Raw genomic sequence first — 12,974 nt, forward strand, 5'->3', positions numbered from 1 at the left:
TAAAAACCATTTCACTGATTTTTTTTATGAAGAAACGTTTATTTTAAGGGGGGAAATCCCTCCAGACGACACCTTTTTCACTATTTTTTTATGAAAAACTGAAAGCACTTATTGAAATTTGGAAAAAGACAAGATATTATTAATATTGAAAAAAAAATTTTTGAAATGAAAAAATAACAAAATGGTGGCTCTGGAGCCTTTCAAAGTTGACGCCTCTAGTTTGCGCCGTGCAATGTACAGGTCCAGGAAATCATCTAAAATCAAAAAGGAAATTTTTTCCGTTAGATGATATTAGTACGCATTGCATGAACCTAAATTTATTTTTTTTAAATGAAAAATAAAAATTACAAATCAAAAAAACGAAAAAAAAACATGTTTTTTTTACAAAGAAGTAGTTAAAAAAATATTTAGTGTACAAATTTTATTCAACTTTAAGGTTCATGTTGTGGCCAATTATTTAAGGAGTAATTTGTTTCAAATTTTAAGTCGATAGCTTCATTAGTTTTTGAGTTACATTGCACGACGCAAACTAGAGGCGTCAACTTTGAAAGGCTCCAGAGCCACCATTTTGTTATTTTTTTCATTTCAAAAATTTTTTTTTTTTTCAATTCTTGATAATGTCAGTAATATCTTTTCTTTTTCCAAATTTCAATAAGTGCTTTCAGTTTTTCATAAGAAAATAGTGAAAAAGGTGTCGCCTGGAGGGATTTCCCCCCTTAAAGAATAGAACCTATATTTTTTTCAAAATTAAAAAAATTTTGAATCTTTTTAAAAATTTTTAAAAGTGTTAAATCCCTTTTTTGAAAATGCACAGCAAATTTTTTTGAAAATTTGTTTTTATGTTTCTGTTAACAATTTCTAAAAAATGACATACCAAATTTTTTTTTACATTTGAAAATTCATTTTTGAATAGGTTAATATAATAAGTGTTAATTTTTTTAAACAAAATATTAATTTTTGAATCTTTAACAATTAAAAAAAAAATTTTGAACAAAATCTAAGATTTGAAAATTTCATGTTAGTAATTGGTTTTAATATTTACTTCAAAACTGTGCAGAAAAACTAATAATGGACCTACCGAGAAGTTGGTTAAAAAAAATGTGTTAAAAATAACGTAGTCTTGGTTAAAAACTACTTAGTTCTTGTTGGTTTTTTTAACCGATCAACTTGTTTATATTGATCAAGAAACTCGGTTAAAATTTGAGATTTTAGTAAAATTTAACCGAGAAAGTGGGTAAGACTAAACAATTTTGAATTACCGAGTCGACTCGTGTAATTTTAACCGGGGTTAGTTTGCCGGTGCTAGATTAACAATCTTCTCTGTTACTATTACACGAGTTTTACGTTGTTTTTAACCAATAATTTTTCTGCGTGTATGCTGTAATGAGGAAAAAAATGTCAAAAACCGTTAGCAAAATTAGTTTTTGAAAAAAAAAAATTCAAAATAAATGTTTTAAGAGTTTTATTTACAACAACAGGTAAACTAGCCTGTTTTTCACACCCTTCCTCTCTTTCTCACTCCCCTACAACCGATTTTCTTCTTAGCTTTAAACCAAGCCTTAATTTCCTTAGGTATCACTCATTTTCTTCTAATTAATTTATACAACTTTTGACACGGGTTTACATTTGCGGGAACTTTTAGTTTGCTTCTTTTTTTTTATAATCAAAGTTTGTGATTTGCAGAGTTTCTGTACATTTTATTAAAAAAAATATTAAGTTTCTTGCTTTTGCTTCGAAAGGGTATTAATTTCTAATTGATTGTGATGTCTAATGGCCTGCAGAAAATTAAGACGCTTCCAAAAATGCCACTTTTGTCAAACTATGATAAGTAATTTAGGAGCTATGGTGTCACAGATGAACCTGCATACTGGTCAAACACATATCCCTGTTTTTGGCTTTGCTGTTTTGAATGAGTGATTCACTTCATATTTTACAAAAACTTCACAAAATTAATTTCATTTTTAAATTGTTTTATTCAACAAACATATATTTTTTCTTTCGTCTAATCATAAAATAAATAAAGAAAAAAAATATATATCAAATTTACCAAGGTGACCTAATGCCTCCTTAATTCTCCTTAAATGATTTTAAGCAGATACAAGTACCAAACTATTAGTATTCTCGACTCATTCAGTCACATATGATTAACTATATAACTGAAAATATTATGATTTTCTTCACTATAACTTTTCACCTTTAAATCTTTATTCGTTATATAGAAATGAAACGAAGAAAAAAAAATATTAAATCTGAACTTACATCATCATAATTTACGCCATCCCACACACATACACACACATCAACTATAACTAATTAAGAATTCCTTTCATGCTGAAGAAATCTTTGGCCAACAACACCGACTCGATGACTTTGATTTACAGAAGACTATATTTTTCTACGAACTTACGAAAAATCTTGTTGTTTTTTTTTTTTTTTCTAAGAAAGAAATAAAATCTTTCATCCATAAACCAAAGATGTGTTTCATGGATGAAAATTGTTTCTACTTTTTTTTTTGTGTTGGGGCTTAAGTTAAGCCTCTCTAAGGACTATCTACGTCTCATGGGAGAAATTTGTTAAATTGTCGATGATTAAACAGAAATTTGGGATAAAATTTTTTTTGGTAAGAAATTAATTAGAAAATAAAAAAAAAAAAATAGAAAAAATGAAAAGTTACAAACAAAAGCTTTTCAAAAGGTTGAATTCACTATGCAAAACGTATAATTTGCTTTGCAAAAGGGTAATTTAGTTTTGTAAAAGGGTGAATTTGTTTTGCCAAAGCGGAAATTTGTTTTAAAGATTGAATTTGCTTTGTAAATGGTTTTGATTTAAAAATAAAAGGGATGAAGTTGCTTAAAAAAATGGTGAATTTGCTTTGCAAAATTGTTAATTTGGGTGAACTTACTTTTTAAAAGGTGAATTTGTTTCACAAAAAGGTGAATTTGCTTATTAAACGGATGAATTTGCTTTGCAAAAGGGTAAATTTGTTTTTTAAAAGGGTAATTCGCTTTGTAAATCGTTTGCTTTTCAAAAAGGATGAAATTGCTTAAAAAATGGCGAATTTGCTTTGCAAACGAATGAATTTGATTTGCAAAAAGATGAATTTGCTTTGTAAAAGGGTTTTACTTTGAATCTGTTTGTAAAAAGGATGAAGTTGCTTTGCAAAATGTTGAATTTGATTTGCAAATGGATAGAATTTCTTTGCGAAAGTATGTGTTTGTTTTGCAAAAAGGTGAATTTGGTTTGTTAATGGTTTTTACTTATAAAAAGGGTGAATCTGTTTTTTAAAAGACTTTGCAAAATGTTGAATTTGCTTTGCGAAAGGATGAATTTGCTTTGCAAAAAGGTGAATTTGCTTTACAAAAGGATGTATGTATTTGCTTTGCAAAACCGACAATAGGGTTTTCTGTTTGCAAAAGAATGAATTTTGTTTGCAAATTAATAAGCCTTGTTTGCAATGTTTTCAATTTTATCTTCAAAAGTATTAATTCCATCTATAGAACAGTGCATTCAATGTGAAAATAAGTTTTCAAATCCCTTTTCAAATCTTTTTCTATTTTTGCTTCCATTTTGAAAAAAGGGATTCCAAGAAAAGTGTTTGTTTACCTAATCTTTCGTATTAAATAAAAATTTATTCATGAATTGAGGATTTAACTGAAGAGTGTTAAGCATTATTTTACAATGCCCCCTTGATTAACTCATTATAATTTTTCTATTCTCGTTCAATCCCTCTATAATTGCTCAATCTTTAATCCAATTCAATTACACTATAACAGCTCTATCGTATGTAGTAGAATACCCCTCGTATTCATTTGTATGTATAAATTAATGGCATTACTAAAGTACATTCGTTTCCTTTTTCTATAAACTCCTTTCGTTCTATGATTTCTACATGGATTAAATATTCCTTTCGCTTAAGCAACTCAATATGTTCAAAGTACTTTTACTTTGCTAGGGCAGAAAAAAAAAAAAAAACTAAAACTCAAACTCCTTCTCTCTTAATTGAATTATTTTCCAATATTTGCCTTGAAAATGTTCGCTAGATTAGTTTCGCTTGAAAAGCCCATTACAGTTTTACACACATGCATTTTCCTTCTTCATAACACACACTCATATAGACACGTAATTTATCTGTAATAATTTTCAGCAGTTCATAGCTAAAAATAGAAAAAATCTTTTGATCCAATTCCTAGTTTATGATGATGGAACTTTTAGTAACCCTACAATCTTTTAGCGGAAAATCACTCATTAGTAGGAAAGTAATTTCCTTTTACCTGAAGTTTGTAAGTAATGACGTAAGTAAAGCACTTGCCATACGTGTGGAGGTATAAAGAGATGATGAATTGAAAGAATTTTTTTTTAAGTATGATTGAGGAACTTATCATGGTAAAAAAAGGGGAAACATTTTTATCTATAGATAACATAATGGCAAGCAGTTGTTTTGATTTAAAAAACAACAACAATTTTTAGCTTATTTCAACTTCACACCATAAAGTTGAAGTCACCTTAACAATACTGCCAGTGATCGATCAACTTGAAAGTCAGAACCCGAGAAAAGCCCATTGGAAGTAGTCAAAATGCCTATGTACCTAACTTTACTATAGAACTTACCTACGGCTTAATTTAAACTGTCAAAAAGGATTATAAGAAACTGTGTTTAAGTGCGTTAGCCCAAAATCCTGAACATCCAAAATTCCCGAAACCAAAAGTCCCGAACATCCAAAATTCAGAAGACTTAATTTTGCAAAATACAAAAATTTTGAAAACCCAAAATCCCTAAAACTAAAATCCCCGAAATCGAAATTTCGAAAATTTTGCGCGATTTTCGGGATTTTTATTTAATAAATTTCAGGATTTAGTTTTGATGAGAGACGGACACAATCCTAGAATTCCTAATGCCAGAAAATCTAAAATCTTGAAAATCCGGAAAACGCAAAATCCCGAATATCCAAAATCCTGAAAACCAAACATTTTGGGGTTTCTGAATTTTCGGATTTTGGGCTTTCTGGATTTCGACTTTCGGGTTTTTTTCGAGTTTTCAAAATCTTGGGTTTTCGGGATTATGGTTTTTGTTATTTGGACAGTTAGCTAATTTTAATCAATAAAATTTTCAATGAGTAGACAGTTTTGAAGAGTTTTTATACTTTTTAAATTTTATTTTCTGAATTTTGAGTAGATATTCGTTGTTTTTAATTTTTCAAGATTTTGGGTTTTCGGGATTCCTGATTTTCTGCATTGCAAATTTTTAAGAATCTGAGTTTTTGGAATTCTAGATTTTTGGAATTTTTGGTTTTCTGAATTTAGAATTTGGAAGTCCGTCTCTTATGTAAGAATTTCTATCAGACTAAATATTTTTTGAAAACAAAAACCGCTAATTGTATGATTTTAATAAGACTCAAGACCATTTTAAAGACTTCAAAAACACTTTAAATGAAAATAAACCATTTTTAATATTTTGTGACAAAGAAGTTTAAAATTAAAAAAGATCTACAAAAGCGTCAGTCTCGTATAGGTAATGCACTTTAGAATATTCAACTAGCATAAATTTCTATTCAATATTTATATTTTTCTTCTCAAAAAATCCTATCAATATACTACTCGTATTTTGTGTGAAACATTTTTTTGCCTCAAAATTTATCAGGCAGAAGAGTAAACTCGGTCGGTATATATGAAATGAAACAAGAAAAAGAATAAAAAAAAATGTAAATCTCAACAACCGAATATCCTCCAGGGAACAGGAAATATGAACAGGTTCCATATGATTGTGTCGTTGGGTCCCGCTTGGCTTCACTCATAGTCATAGTACCTACCAGATCGTTTTCTTCGAGTGCCTTCTAACTTTATGTATACAAAAAAACATATACACAAAATACACATTTGAATGTTGGTATATTTCGGGGGAGAAAAAGGAACTTTTGCAAATCGATTTTCATGCCAACAATCACATCAAAGATTTTCCACATCATTTGAGTTCCATGGGTGCGATGATGGTGAGAGAGAAGAGATTTACTTTAATCCTGCCTACTGATTTGAATTTGATACGCCAGCATTCGTCGTCGTCATCGTTGTCATCTTCTGTGTAACCATATCCTACTTCCTATTTTATACTACAAGACTCTTATTTGTATAAACTCAATATACTCACACACGAAGTATGTACGATTGTATGGAGATATTAGAATTTAGTATAATGTGTCTAAGATTCAACCCTTTTTTTTGTCGCAAATCGTCTATTCAAAGTTTCGTAGACAATTTTAACTTCCCTAGTGAATAATTTCGACTTGAACAGAAAAGTAAAAAAAAAGTTGGAAACGATGGTGAAGGTATTCATTTCGGCATCAGAATCATTGTCGTTCTTTTTTTCCTTCTACCTCTTCTTCATTTCTTTTAACAGCACTCAGATAAATTTGAATTTTCGAAAAAAAATTTGGTCTTTTTTTGCTTTTTCTCCAAATTCCAGATTTTGTTCGTTTAAAAAGGTATTCTGCACCCCGAAAAGTACAAAAATAGAACGTGATTTGTTATAACACATTGGAAGGAATGATTGAAACTTTGAAAGCCATCGCGCTAAACAAGAAAAAATGAGCTAAGACATTGGTATTTTGAGGTAAAAGTATTTGATGTTTTTTTCTCAGTTTTAGCTTAGGTAAGGCAAAACATATAAGACACTCGCATGACAAAGTTTTTTTTCGGGGGTACAATGTACAAATCGAGTTCAAAAGTTGAAGTGTTTTTTTTTTGCAAACAATCCCCACGACAATAGGTACTATAGCTCTTTCGTATAAGAATATAAAAAGAAGAGATTCACGTAAATCAAAGTTTTTAAATTGTCATTTTGTAGGTATGTTGTTTTAGAAGATTGCACATAAATCGCGAGAATGTTAGATATACATGGAAATAGCATTAAATAAATCAATTTTTTGAAAAGCTTAAGCCATTTTTAAAGCTATGTTGAACAACTTTTCAATGATGGAAAACACTTTCTTACATAGAGAGGCTTTCGAATTATGTTTATTTTAATGGCATGAATTAGGGATGGAGAAAAAAAAATGTTAAAAAGGTGTTATATGGCATTTTCAATATTATGGCAAACTAGAAGTTACACTTTAATGGGATTTTATAACATTAAGAAGCATGTCCAATCGTTTTAAAAAGCAGAGTATTTAGTTTCAAAAAAAAAAAATGCATCTTAGAATCTAAAGTAAGAAATGGTAACGGAGTTACGAATAACAGAGTTTTACGCGCGACAGAGTTACGGCCGTCAAAGTTACGCGAAACCGAATTTACGAAAAACTAGGGTTATGAATTCTAAAGTTATGTTAAGCTATGACATGTGATTTTTGGGTTGGCAACAATTGCAACAACAGTTCACCACACCAAAATAACGTTTGTAAAAAAAAGGGGTTTTTTGGTTATTATTTTAATATAAATAATAACAAAGTGGGTATTACAAATATATTATATTATTATTATATTAATTAATAGAAAAAAAAAAAATACGTATTTGCAATATTAGTTGGACAAATAAGAAGTTAAATTCAATTATGTCCCCCAAACTTACATAAGTATACTCATGTTTTTTTTTCTATTTCAACGTTTTTGCGATCTTCTCACAAAAACAAAACCATTTATGTATATCTATACCTATCCAATCAAAATTTTACAAGATTAAATAACACCTATTTTCGCTTTACTCATTTAGTTCTGACCAATGAGAAAAATGTTAATCTCTTGTTTGTATTTCCATAATTAAATGTCGTTCCCCGCAATTGTTGCCAACCCAAAAATCACATGTCATAGCTTAACATAACTTTAGAATTAGTAACTCTAGTTTTTCGTAACTTCGGTTTCGCGTAACTTTGACGCTCGTAACTCTGTCGCCCGTAACTCTGGTATTCGTAACTTCGTCGGTTTCCCCTAAAGTAAATCTAAATAAATAAGAAAGACTAATATCTTAGTTTTATAATTTGTTTGTTCTATTGACGTGGATAACACATTTTCTGACTTAACTGAAGTCGATAACATGTATATATAGCTCAAATTTCGGAAGACGAACATAATCCCATATTCCATTTTATATATTATTTTCGGCATTTGGAAATCCTATTCGGTTTTTTGAAATTTCTGGTTTTCTGGAGATTGGGTTTTCCTGATTTAACATTTACTATGGATTTCAGTTTTCTGGATTTTAAATTTTTAATAAATATTTTGACCCAAAATAATTGCATAAAAAATTAAAGAATGGTTTAGAAATTATTGATAAAATCTCTACAAAAGGCTTGGCTATCGTGAGTTTCAAAATTTTTATTTTCAATTAATCATTGGTGTTCATTGTTAAAAAACCAAAATAAAAAAGCTTTTGGTGGTTAGTTAAAAATGACAAAGAAAGAAATTATTGCAAAAGAATCACATTTTTGGATTTTCTTAGCTCATTCTTCAACTTTGTAGGTACTTTTATTTGTTATGACATGTTTTTTACTTGCTCTATAGGGCAAGTATTGGTTTCGTGTAGAAAAAAAAAATCGAGGTTTTAATCAAAACCAACATTACGATTATGGAGAAGATCAAAAAAGTGGTTTTCGTCATGCCGTCCGTCGGTCTGTGCATCTGTGCGTCTGTGCGTCTGTACGTCCATCTGTACATCGAGCTAGGGCCTAAACGGATAGATGGATTTGCTTGAAACTTGGTACAGATGATTTTTACGTAATTCCCTAGACCCGTTTTTTTTATTTTTTTAATATCTCCATTTTAACGCATACCTCCCATATAACGTTTTCGAGGTATTGCAAATTTCAATCGATTTCAATCAAATTTGGTGTGCGGAATACTCTTATTGATTTCAACAAAACTGCGTTTTTAGTTTTTCTCAAAAAATGCGGCGAACGGAAATATGGCGTTGCCGTTTTTCAAAAATTGACATATTTTTTAAGTTCATATATTTCATCAAAGCATTAGTTAATTTTATTCAAAATTTAGAGATATAATTTTGAAGTGTCAAAAATAAAAAAAAAATTTAAAAAAGTTTTTGAAAATAATTTTTTTTAAGTTTTTGAAAAAAAAAAATTTAATTTAAATTTTTTTAACTTACAATTTTTTTTTTGATTTTTTTTCTCGACACTTAAGAAAATATTAAATTTCCAATAGCTATTTAAGATAACGATACTTTGAACTACAAGAGCAAGACCCCAGTCGGGCATTTTATTTTTTTTTTTAACTTTTCTTGCATTTTAATTGTGAACGTCGAAAATTAGAATTTTTGAACAAAAAAAACATAATTTGAATATTTAAAAGTTTTTCCATTGATCTTAAAATAGAAGTTTTATAAGCTTCAAAAGACTTCATCGAACTATACAACCAAGAACTATTTTTAATAAAAATACGGATTTTTGAAAAATGACTAAAAATTCGGATCTTTTTTCTCCAGCCTTTATCCCGCATGTCTGTTCGTCTCTGTTGCTGTAAATGTCGATTTGTACCAAAAAATTAAAACATTAAAAACAGAACACAAAAATAGAGTTGCAAATTTCAAAATGCGAACTTGTATGTGTGGCAATTTTAATTTGAATTATAAAAATTGAAAAGTACATCAAAATTGATAAAGTTTATGATTTGCACATGATTAAACATTCGACATCCCTGCTTTTATACTTAAAAAAAAAAAATGTTTTGGCTGAAAGTTTGTGGTGTTGATGATGTTAAATACTTAAACATGGTTGCCGAGTAGTTGTTCTAATATTTGGTATAGCGCCTGACAGCCCCAACTATCTATTAAATATCATACATTTTGTCATAAAATTTGAGAGTAAAGGAGTGTTTTTCAGTTATTAAGATAGGTTTTATTTTTTTAATTTAAATAGAGTTACCATCATATTCTAAAATCTCAATCTATAAATTGTTTTATTATTTTCATTTTTATTTTTTACTCTTGTTTTTGGCATTTATTATATTTTTTCGACAACAGAGTTTTGTGATTTGGCAATGTTTTCTTCCAAGCAAGGTCGCCACGTTCAAGTTTTCATTTAAAAAAAGTTGAAACCTTATTTTTCTTTAAATTAAGGAGATGTTAAAAATATTTAAAGTAACAAAAATGCAAGAAAAAGTCCAAAAAATTGCGTTCCCAAAACCGTCTGTGTATAACTTTCTTAAGTTTCAGTTTAAAGTAAGTGAAGCCTTTTCCTTTAGGCTAGGCGCACACATGCGATTTTCAGTCGTTGCTACTAAAAAATCGAAGTCGCAACATAAAATTACCGTGCACACACTTGCGACTAAAAAATCGCGCGACTATTTTTTATTGTAAGAAAAAACATTATGTTTGGTCGAAAAAAAGTTGACCGTTTTTCGACAAAAAAAATGCATCATCTCAAGATCAAAAGAGCCAGGAGATACTCACTGTTCAAATCTAATGGTCAAATGACCGCAAAGAAAACAATCACGAAATCCGTTCGTAATGGAAAATTTCATACAAATGGTATCTACGATCGGATTTTATGATAAGGTGAATTCATGAAACGGTGTAAGCTCTGGTAAAAGTGGTAAAGTAATAAATAACTCAAAATTTGGTAAGGGTTTGACAGCTTGATTACCAGATTAGAAATAGAAATAAATTCTCTGCAATGTGTATGTTTGTATCTTATTTTAGGCCCCACGAGTACCATTGGGTTGGGGTCAAAATTCTGCCGGGGTCAAAATTCTTTTGTCAAAATTCTGCTTTCAAAATTCTGCTGTACAAAATTCTGCTTTTCAAAATTCTGTTTTTCAAAATTCTGTTTTTCAAAATTCTGCTTTTCAAAATTCTGTTTTTCAAAATTCTGCAAAAAATTAAAAAAGGGTTTCTTCCAACTCCTTTTTTAATTTTTTGCAAAATTCTGTAAAATCATCTTCTTGATAAATTGTCTGCTTATTTGACTACTTACCTACATAATTTGTCATTCTTTGAATGCATATTAATTTTTGTTTTAATACTAAACATTTCCGAAAATAATTAAAATTTTTTTTAATTTATCAAATAAAGATGAATAATCAAAAATTTGAATAAGAAAAGGAATATTTTGTATCAAACAACATCGGTTCCAATAAGTTATAGATTTTATTCGAAAGAAAGTCAGTCTATGCATTTAAAAAATATTTCCGACACTTAAACAAAAAAAATTAGGAAAGTACCAGTGTTGGATTACATTAATGAGGTGTATTTTTCTTTAGTCAGCACCATATGCTATAAAAAAACAGAATTGGCAGAATTTTTTTGTTTAAGTATAATGCTGGCAGAATTTTGAAAAGCAGAATTTTAAAAAGCAGAATTTTGAAAAGCAGAATAGAAAAAAAGGAGAATTTTGAAAAACAGAATTTTCGTAAAAAAAGCAGAATTTTGAAAAACAGAATTTTCGTAAAAAAAGCAGAATTTTGAAAAGCAGAATTTTGAAGCCAGAATTTTGACCAAATCCCGTACCATTATTTCACCAAAGCATTATATACTCATTCTATAGTACTGGGTAAATTTCTGAGGACCTTCTCTTAAATTTTTATGAATTTTATGGAATTGTACTTTTAAATTTCCTATCGTTTATAAAAAAAGAGCCACTATACAACACTTTCTAGTAATATCCATTATTGTACTTAAAATAATTGTTCCAAGTGTCGCACGTGCGGGCAGGTGAATAATATTCTGTATAATATATCCTTATGTATAGCAAAAAAAAAATCGCGAAAAATAGAACCGGATCCATTTTTTTAAACTTTTCGATTTTAAAATCGCAAGTCTGTGCGCTCTCATTTAAAATAATGTGTTTCATTTTTTTCGTCTAAAAAATCGAGTGGTTGAAAATCGCATGTGTGCGCATGATTTGGCCTCTTTGCGACTGCTACTTTTTAGTCGTTTTCGGTTTAGTCGCAAGTGTGTGCACAACTATACTGGTCCATTTGTTCCAAAAAAATGGGACAATTTTCAATTTTTAAATCGCGGCTATTTTTTAGAAGCATGTGTGTTCACCGGCATTGAAATCCGTGTGATCCATTTTTGCGACTAAATAATCGCGCGACTGAAATCGCATGTGTGCGCCTAGCCTTATACTTACTGGTTTTGAGTTTTGAGAAACTTCCTTGAAAATATTTTGACCAAAATTAATCGAAAAAACTTATTTTCCTCAAAAACTACTCTTACGATTTTTATAAAGTCAATTTGTGCGTACTTTCGCAAATTAGGTCTAATTTTGAAATAATTTTTTTTTCTTAATTTCTAGTCTAATTCTTAAAAATCTTAAAACAGCCTCCCTAAAAACATTTCAAATAAAATTCCTCTAAAACAAATTTCTTCCAAGAAAAGAATAAAGTTTTCTGCATCAAATGAAATCTGTCCTGTCTACCTTCATACGTTTCTCATTTTACTTAAAATTAAACTAATTTCTTAATTAACTTGACATACCAAAATAAAGTCTACCTATACTAAAGAAGTCCTTGCTCCTTGTGTTTCACAATTTCAAAACAGTTATCCCCTGGTCCTTAATAAGTCTTCGCCCATCTTCTTATTCGTTTTTACTAATGAATAAAATAGAAAATTGCCTGTAAATCGTGATTCTATAAACTTCACAGGATTTTATCAAATTAACAGAGAAGATATAAAACCATTTTATCTTTTTGCTGCCTCCACTCCACAAGTTAAAGTATCTTTATCCATCTATTTATCTATTCTTTATTATAAAACCCCAAGTAAAGTAATTAATGTGCATTCAATGTAAAATTGTTTCAAAAGAAAAATTATATGAGATCCATTCGACTGCATTGAGAAATCTTTTTACGTTTTTTTTCTGTTTTGTTTTTATTTTATAAGGTTAATTGGGATGTCTGGAATAAATATTTCGTCTTCTTCTTGGAAAGTGAAGTTTTTTTTTTTTTTTGTATCCACAATCTCACGTCTTCATTTTCTGCACAAAGATTCTTTAATGTTGAGGTTGTGGTTTTATTTTTTTTTTTTTGATAAGTTT

Source organism: Episyrphus balteatus, chromosome 4, assembly GCF_945859705.1.
Source record: "Episyrphus balteatus chromosome 4, idEpiBalt1.1, whole genome shotgun sequence".
Taxonomy (NCBI): domain Eukaryota; kingdom Metazoa; phylum Arthropoda; class Insecta; order Diptera; family Syrphidae; genus Episyrphus; species Episyrphus balteatus.